The sequence below is a fragment of the Atta colombica genome, unplaced genomic scaffold (genome assembly GCF_001594045.1).
Source record: "Atta colombica isolate Treedump-2 unplaced genomic scaffold, Acol1.0 scaffold142, whole genome shotgun sequence".
Taxonomy (NCBI): domain Eukaryota; kingdom Metazoa; phylum Arthropoda; class Insecta; order Hymenoptera; family Formicidae; genus Atta; species Atta colombica.
In genome coordinates this window covers 178,158-187,757 of record NW_017259231.1, presented here as the reverse complement: position 1 = coordinate 187,757, position 9,600 = coordinate 178,158, and the positions used below count along the sequence as shown (strand labels likewise).

The window sequence follows — 9,600 nt, the reverse complement described above, 5'->3', positions numbered from 1 at the left end:
TAAATCGAACAATTTCTTTAAACAAAATATTTTTAATGAAAAATTAAATATTACAAAAAATCCTCTTACATGGCACTTGGAGAATCCCTGTAGAGCACAATTATTCGATATATTAACTTGAATGACGGCCTCTATTCTCTATTTCTGAAGCACGCACGCTATAATAGCTTTCTCAGACACCAACAACAATCTCTGGCAAAGGCACAATATAGTGAAAAATTTAAATTGAAATTTGTCCGAATTTTGATGACGCACCCTAATAGTGCCTGACAAACACTAGCCAGGGGCGGTGTATGAATGGATGCATTCATTGTATGCTCAGTGAGCGATCATAGTACTGAATGCACCCAATGATTCTCGAATTATACCTTCCGTTCCACTGATTCAGATCTTTGTACTCAAAGGACTAAATTATTGACGAATTCGGCATACATGCACTGGCTCAGTTCAGCAAAGAAAACAGCTTTGCAACTGTTGTAAAATTCTTTAATATGATTGATCTGGCTCTTAGTTCTTCGCTGGATCTAAATGTATAAATCAATCATATTTAAGAATTTTAAATCATATTTAAGAACAACAGTTGCAAAGCTGCTTTCTCTGCTGAACACAGCCACTGACTCTGCTCTAATGTTGCTCACATAGTGCGAGTGCAGAACCACTTTGGTGATACGCCAAATTGCACTATCAAAAATGTCAGTGCAGCATTTCTTGAATTCGTTTAGTTCATTTGGTTGGTCCGAATATAAATTCAACACTACATTGATTCAATTTTCATTTGCCCAATACGACAATCTTAACATCTAATACAATGCGCACAAGCCGAATGCGTGGCATTGAAAAAGTTCGCATTCAACGCGCACAAGTATAATCCAAGATTGGGTATGTATCAAATTCAACGTATTATATGGTAATATATGGTTTCATACATGAAATCATGGTAGAATTAGACAAGGTGTTGTATTCCCGAAGATGGGCAGTAGCAAAATAATGGCATTTCGCCCCCTAAATGTAGCTGACGTGAATGTAACATTTGATGATTTGATTTTATTTTTTCGAGTTTTTATGTATTTAATGTATTGTATTAAAACATATAATTGACATATTTCACAACTTCGAAAAATGAAAGTCGCGCTAACATTTAGGGACGATCTTTGATTGATCGTGCTGCCATATTTTGCGCAATAAAACATCTTGTCTAATTCCACTAGATGAAACTATATATGATATAATACATCGTAGGTTTCAGCCATATAGTAAAATGGCGTTTCACTGTTTGCACTTCGCACTACTAACCACAAACTACATTCCACAAAATAAAAATAAACTTATAAAATAAATAGATGTATCGGTATATTAAGCAGGATGTATATTAAGCAGTCAGTCAATTATAAATTAAGATTTTTACGTGAATCAGTTTTTTAATCTGCACATTTTTCGCTGTTCTATTGACATATGAATTTCAATTGCAGAAAAAGTCTAAGATATGATATAATAATACGTTAATGACGTCTGATATTTATATTGTCAAAAAATGCTCAGATTTTTGCATCATTAATATAATCGAATTAACACAATATTCTTTCTTATATGATAGCATAATAAAGGAGATCGGAGCTAATTGTCGTATTGATTTGATTATATTGTCAAAATGTATATAACTCAATCAGCAGCAGAAAGATTTCTTTTTTTGATGGTAGATTGCTGATGTAATATTAATTTGTTGTATAAAATAATCACACTGAAAGCATTGTATATATTATTTATGACTTTTTTAAATAAATAAAGTTATTGAGTAAAAGCTTCGCAGATTAATTTAAAATTAAATTACATATTTGTACGATGATGAATTCAAGAGTAATATTTTTATAAATAAAAATATTGTATTCTCTTTTTTTTCTAAAAATCATTAATCGAAAACTGACAATCGGCTTCGGTTTCCTCTAATGTAATTATTGTATTTAATCGTCACTAAGACAATATTATCATCAGTCATAATAACAATATTCACTGTATGTATCTATAATGAATGAATTTGTGAGAATCGCTGCATAAGTACATATCTCTTGAATGAATAAATGCTCCAATTGCTTTGAAAACTATAAGCGCAGTCATAGATCACGTAATAAAAGATACGTTCACAAATTTTCGTAAATGCTTTTAAAATTACATAATTCTGCGTAATTTTAAAACCAATAATATTCACAACAATATGAATATTTTAATTCTTTGATTAATCACAGATGACATTACAGACACCGATAAATATAAATGAAAAGGAAAAATCAATTAAGAAAAAAAGAATAAAAATTAAAAACATGATTACATGACACTTTTTTCATGCATTTGCATAAACGAATGGATGTACAAGTTATCGATAGACTGTAATAATAAATGTTCGCTTTAATAGTAGCGAGGATGACGACAGCAAAACTAATTAATTTATAGCAGCATGCATCAGTGAATCCCCCCTTTTTTACTTCTCGCGCAAAATTTTCCAAGCTGACAGGTCTAAACACGTTTACTTCTTGATTTCTTTATTGCATTGGCCTTATGTTTGCATGCTATCTTCGACGAATTAAATGCTATAACCTTGATTCGCAGTACCCCACTATTACGTCAATCAAACACATCTTCAGTACAGAAATTTTAAACATGTTTCGATAAAAAACTAATCAATTGAATAAAGTGAATTCAGTGAGATTGCAAGAGCGTAATTTCCAGGATTAATATAACATACTAAATATTTTAAACTAGTTGCCGTGGCATTGAATTTCGAATCATTCAGAAGCACTTCAAACACTGTTGGTTTCGCCAACAGTGCCTCAAAGAATATCTCAGAAATAAACAGGAATAAACAATAAATAAATACATTTAAAAAATACGTAAATGAGAAGATATTGAAGAAATTTAATTTGAAATGCTTGAAACTTATTCTAGTAATCAAGAAAATATTAGATGAACTTCGATATAAGTCAGCAAAACGTCAGCATTACTGATATACATAGTAAAAGAATGTAATAAAGTGAAGTTTTATGTGAGAGTCGTGTTAATTCTTAACAGATTCATAATCAGTTAAATAAAGCGATGATTACATTCGTTATAACCGGTTCCTGATGACTGAATAATCAAGGTGTGAAATAAATGTGCTCGTAGAATGCGTAAAATATCTTCATCCGCGGGCGGATGTATCTTATGGAACAATTTTTTTTGTAATAATCTACTAAAAACGTATCTAAGCAATTAAAGTAATTTTCTCAAAACGCGTAAATTTTATTGTATGATTCATTTGTGTATTTATATTTCGAAATCCTGTTTCCTTTAATTTTATCAAAATTAGACATGACAAGGTAGATATTAATTATATCAATTGTACATTCCCATTAACATGCTAGATTTGTATTTCTATGTTTTTTTTAAACAAAGTTATTGATTCTTTCGAAACAATAATAAGATTCTTCCTGGACTGAAATAAAGTTATTAAGAAATAAAGTTAATGTTAATGATTTGATATTAATATTATATTAATATTAATTAATTAATTCGATAATTAATTGTAGCGAATATTAACAATTTATAAACATTAAATACACATATAAATGTTTGTCGTTAGTTTTGTAACACAGGCTCACAAAATAGTAAAAATTTCTATCTTGATCATATTGATATCGCATCTATTTGGTACCATGATACATTGTGCCACTCCGTACTCGGAATATTTTACATATATAATCAGACCTGAGACAACTGGTATACTGGGACAGATTGAAATCCTATCTCCTCCAGAAAATGATGAATTCTATTTAAGGATGGCCTTAAATAGTATTGCGATGCCATCTTCAGTAAGAATTTTTCAGTAAAAATTAAATTTGGATTAGTTGGAGTCATTTAATTTCTGCAATTAGTGCTTCGAAGAAATAAAACTTTTTTAGCTTTAAAGAAGATAGTGTCTAATAAACTAATCGAAATAGAAATAATATCATTTTTTGTTAAAGAATAGATTGTTTTATTTTTTGAGTCATGTAAAATAATTTTTCCATAGTAAATGCAAAAAAAGAAATAAAACTGAACAGATAAGTTTTTTTATATTTCGAGATGATCAAGATATTATTTAAAAGCTATTTTAGATTTTAATCTAATTTGTCATATTAATTGTGTAATAAATGGAAGTAGTTTAATTATTGTTGTGTTTCAGAAAGATGCATTTATTCGATTGGAATTGGCACGACCGGTAAAAGAATCCATTCTAGCTATTCGACGGGGCAGACCCTTGTTATATCATGTCTATTTTCCCTCACTAAATCTCGATAAACCAATTCCAACAGTATATCTGCGATATGGTTTAATAATCTAAAATATTGTCCTGGTGAGTATTACATTTGTTTGTAAAAAGAATATAAATAAAGAATATTTTATACAGGATGTCCCCTTTTGACAATCATTTATGGACAGGCAGCGAACAGACTAAACTGAGTCAAAAAGTTCTCTACCATTTTGCAATTTTCAATCTTTTTAGTTATCCAAGCAGAATGTCTAAAAAGTTGTATTACACATTCAGTTTTAACCACTTATTCTTCTTCTTTAAAAAGAGGCAATCTTTAGAAAAACATCTTTAGAAGTTAATATCTCATTATCTATTGCGAAAATTGTAAAATGATGAAGAACTCAATTTTTTTACTCAATTTAGTTCGGTCTATCTGCCAACATACAGTATGTTAAAAAGTTTGAGACATCCTATCTAAAGAAATAGAATAGATAGAATTTTTTCCATTTTTTTTTCGAATCATGCTTGAAATTAATTTTATTAATTTTATATTTAACTATGCATAATTTTTAGCAAATAGGAAAGTAAAACTCATTATAAGCAATCAAAGTTTTCTTTTTATCATTATACATTTTTTTTTTATCTTACATTCCATTTTTTATCTTTATGTAAAAACGATTTTACCATTATTTCCTGTCTTTGGAAATTATTTTTTCTCTAAAAGGAAATAAAATTTTTTTGTTTATTTTAAAAGAACAAAGTAACTTGGAAAACATATATTACATTTCGTTCCAGGAAATGGAATTATCAGAGCGACTATTGGGGCATGTTGTGTATCCGCCAAATAATGTGCCATTTTTTTGGCAAAATTTAGAATCTAATTTATTGTATCGAAACATTAGCTTCCGAATAATTAAATAAAACAACCCGAATTATTACCGTCTAAACTACTTACATCTAATTTATTCCAGTACTCCGAATTTTTGGGAGAATAGCAAGAATCGGAAAGAACCCATGAAAACCCATCAATCCAGTAACGATAGCAATGACAATAAAAATATTAATGATAATAATAATGATAATAATAACAATACCAATATTAATAACAATGATGAATATGGCATCAATAGCCGAATCGAGAGCACTATAAATGTTTTGATTTTCAATGGGCAGAAAACATCGCCACAGCAGTGGCCGGAATAACAAATACAAGTTTCAGTGTGCTGGTACCATTCTGTCAAACAGTGTTTTAACAGGTATGATAATCGAAGAAAAAAATTTTTAATTCTCTACTATTCTTCGTAAAAAATTGAACTTCATTAAACAATATAAATTTTATACCCGATATCTACGCGCGCATGCGTGTTGTGTATTTTTTTTCAAATCTTTATAACAAAATATTTATTTGTATCTATTTAAATTCGTATGATGAAATAGAATATCAAAAATTGTCCATAAATTTTCCCAGATTTTCACTATTTATTCGAATATAATCAGAAAATGCACAATGAAGAATCTAGACGGGATGAATATCTAAATGACAAGATGTCCTCACACAGAATCATCTTTAATATACTCAGAAAGTCTTGAGATATTTATAGAAAAAAAATTCTGTCTGCGCGTTATTATTATAAATACTTGATATACATATTATATAATTATTTTTCGTCATTAATTCACAGTATTTAATTCAATTCGGAGTATAACATATATAATACAAGAAATGTTTAGAACACTTTTACTACTCTCCGGACATCCGGACAATAAGGATTATTAGAAAATGTATTTCATGCATATATCTTTTCTTATAGCGGGGCACTGTTTGATCTTCAATAGTACCGAAACTATACCTTCTAATGTATTGATAGTGGCATTGGGGCGATTTAAATTGCATGAGTGGAGGGAAGTAGGAACAGTGAATCGAGAAGTTGCAAGCTATGAGGTTCATCCTGACTACGTACACACAAGTACCACCGGTGACTTCGATCTGGCGATTTTGGTTCTACGATCGTAGAATACAATCCTTTCATCAGGTCAGTTTGTTTGTGATCCAGCAATTCGACTAATTTTCAAAATATTATCGGCAAAACAGGATATATTGTAGGATGGGGCGAAGATGAAGCGGGTCATTCTTATATCGAGGAACCTCGAAGGGCAAGGGTGTCGATAGCGAGTAATGTAAGAATTTTCACAAGAATTTCCCTTTTTCATTTGATCGATATTCAAATTGAATTACAATTGCAAATGAGGTTCAAAAACATAATGTAGGAATATCTTGATGACGAAATCTGAAATATTTATATCGTGGAAAGAAAATGCTTAAAGATTTTTGCCTTTAAAGGGATACTAAAACTGTCTGTATTACAGACTCGTTACTTTTGTAGAATAATTACCTTTTTCTCTTTTAGATTCAAAAATTCTTTTCCAGGATTAAAATATACGCATTAATACGTATGGAGTTAATGTCGAAAAACGACAAAAAATAGAAATTAAATATAGAAATTAAAATCTTAAGAAAAATTTTTTGTCATTCTCGGCATAAACTTCATCTTACAGACACAATATTAATGTATACAGTATTAATGGTTATGATTTATCGATAATGTAGATAGGTTTTAGAATAATACCTCTTATTAGCTTAATCGTAAAATTCTATTTGATTTCGTTACATTTGCACACTTAGATACATAATCATAACAAATTTGTCAAAGCCACTGCACGTTTCGAGTTAAATTGACGAATATGTTAATTACTTTTAAAACGATAAGCGTGATTACACAGTGTCTTTGAATTTTTATGACTCTGAACTCTTAACTAGAATCACTGACGACACTAATTTGGCTCCGCTGATATTAAAAATTGCTATAACTTCTATAAATTTCCGTATTAGTTAACAGTTTTACCTGACTTTTTATCATTTTAGAAATATGATTTACAAAAAGAAATTAATTAATTCTATTTATGTTTAGTTTATTCTTATTTTTACTGTAAACCACCAAAAGTCATCAAAATAGCGCTTAAGCTGTATTCTCAACTAATCGTGTACTAATATTTCTCAATGTGAATTAATAATCTGTATTGTATACGTCTATGCTTCCGACATATTTTGTGTTTTATTTCTCTTCATAATATTGTTTATCGTAGCAAAAAGAGTAAACGGTGAATGATACGATTGTTGAACTGAATGCAATAAAATTTCATGCATCATTGAGATAGCGTATTACAAATCAAACAAAGAAATCGGAAGAAATATTGAAAATCTTGACCGACATACGTGAAAATGAATCTTTCTATAGAAGTGACAGTTCTTGTATAGAGAATGACAATAAAGAGGTTACATTGCTATTACAAATAGTACTGAAAAATATGAGAATGTCAAGACACAGAATTTTTCAGAAAGAAAGATAATTTAGATTAATTTAATTTACATTCAATTTTTATAATATAATATATTGGTACATCATATAAAATAAATTCCTTATATTTGTTTCATTCGTTCATATTTTATTTGTATATACAGTTGATCTATAAAAAACAAAGTTCTGGTTCAAGATTTCATGTCGAGGCTGAAACAGAATTCGAGATGATAGAGACTAAAGAAATATCCGAAAACATACTCATTGCTCCCAATAAAACTCAATGGACAGATAAAAGTTGGTGATCGAACTTGGTTGGTCGTCAAGCAGGACATAATGTTTTTACAGGAAATGGACCTACTGCATTTGCTAAAAAGAAGGTTACAGAAAGAGTTGAAAGTTCGTGGAGCCTCTTTATTGATGAAATAATTTTGAAACATAAAACTATATATTGAGAATGAGGCATATCATCAATTAGAAAATAATGATTGGTCAATTCTTCTTTAGAAGAAATTGGTGCATTTATTGCTGTACTGTATGCGCGTGGAGTATGTGGAACCAGAAACATCGAATCAGACGCATTGTGAGATAACAAATATGGTGTAAATTTTATAAAGCAAATAATACCGAAAAATCATTTTCGCAAAATTATGAAATTTATTCGCTTTGATGAGAAATCCTCATGCCAAGAATGACTAAAAAAACGACGATAAATTTGTTTTATTTTCTATTGTCTGGAATAAATTTGTAGAAAACTGTCAAGCTTGTTATAAATCAGGACCCTATTTTACCATTGATAAACAATTATTTCTTTCTAAGGCAAGATGCCCATTTACATAGTACATGAGTAATAAATCAGACAAGTTCAATCAAAAAAACTGGCTCATTGTAGAGGTTGACTTAAAATATCTATTGAATGTAATACCATATCTTGGAAAAACATTATGCGACCTGCAAATGAATGCGTGTCGGAGCATGTTGTGCTCAAACTTTCAGAGCCGTATATAAAAAAAGGAAGGAATATAACAATTGATAATTTTTTTACATCTCTCAAATTGTTAAGATTTTAAAGAAACAAAATACGAATTTTGTCAGAACAGTAAATAGAGGAAGAAGGGAGATTCTAAAACTACTATCAAAACCATGGGTAAACCTTTGCATAACTAGAATTTTCAAACATGATACTATAACTTTAATAGTTTATCAAGCAAAAGCTAAAAAAATATTCTTATTCTCAGCTCTCTGCACAATGATATTTAAATAGTTAACAGAAGAAAATTTCCAACACAATATAATTCTACAATTCTACTAAATATGAAGTTGACGTAATATTAAGATTAAATGGCAAGAAAGTACAGTGTGAAAGCATCTTCTCGTCGCTGACCTATTCATATATTTTACAACATGTTAGAATTGGCAGTGATAAATGTCTAGCTAATATATAGAGAATAGGAAAAAAAATTTCTAGAAGAAATTATTTATTACAGTTATCTGAAGAACTTGCAAGTTTATATATGCAAACAAGACAAGTAACAAATCTATCAATTAATAAAGAGTCCGACGGAAAGCGCCCTTATGTATCAAGTTATATTGAGTTATATTAAGAGAAATCATAAAATAGAAGTATGCTCAGAGTGTAATAAAAACGTATGCGGAAAATGTAAGGCAAAAATGAACTCTATATATTTGCAAATTGCATTCATCACTTATTTTAATTTTTTTTTATTATTTATGAAACATGAAAATTTTATTTTATAAAGAGAATATCTTTTGTTTATAAAAGTAAACAGCTTTTATTGAAAATGTAAAGTGTAAGAGTTGCGTATGCAAATAGATTGTAATATTTTTTACTTCTATTTAAAAATTTTTATCGAACTGCTCCTGCATGTACTATCTTTCTTTTTTTAGAATATAATATTCACATACAAATTTTAATTAATTGTGAATTTAATCATAGATAGATAATAAAAAATTTCTTTTAAA

At 29.1% G+C, this 9,600-nt stretch overlaps 1 pseudogene; it reads left to right on the top strand.

Annotated features, from left to right (window-relative positions):
* Window positions 1-9,600, top strand: part of LOC108684994 — a 14,457-nt pseudogene that overhangs the window by 4,184 nt on the left and 673 nt on the right.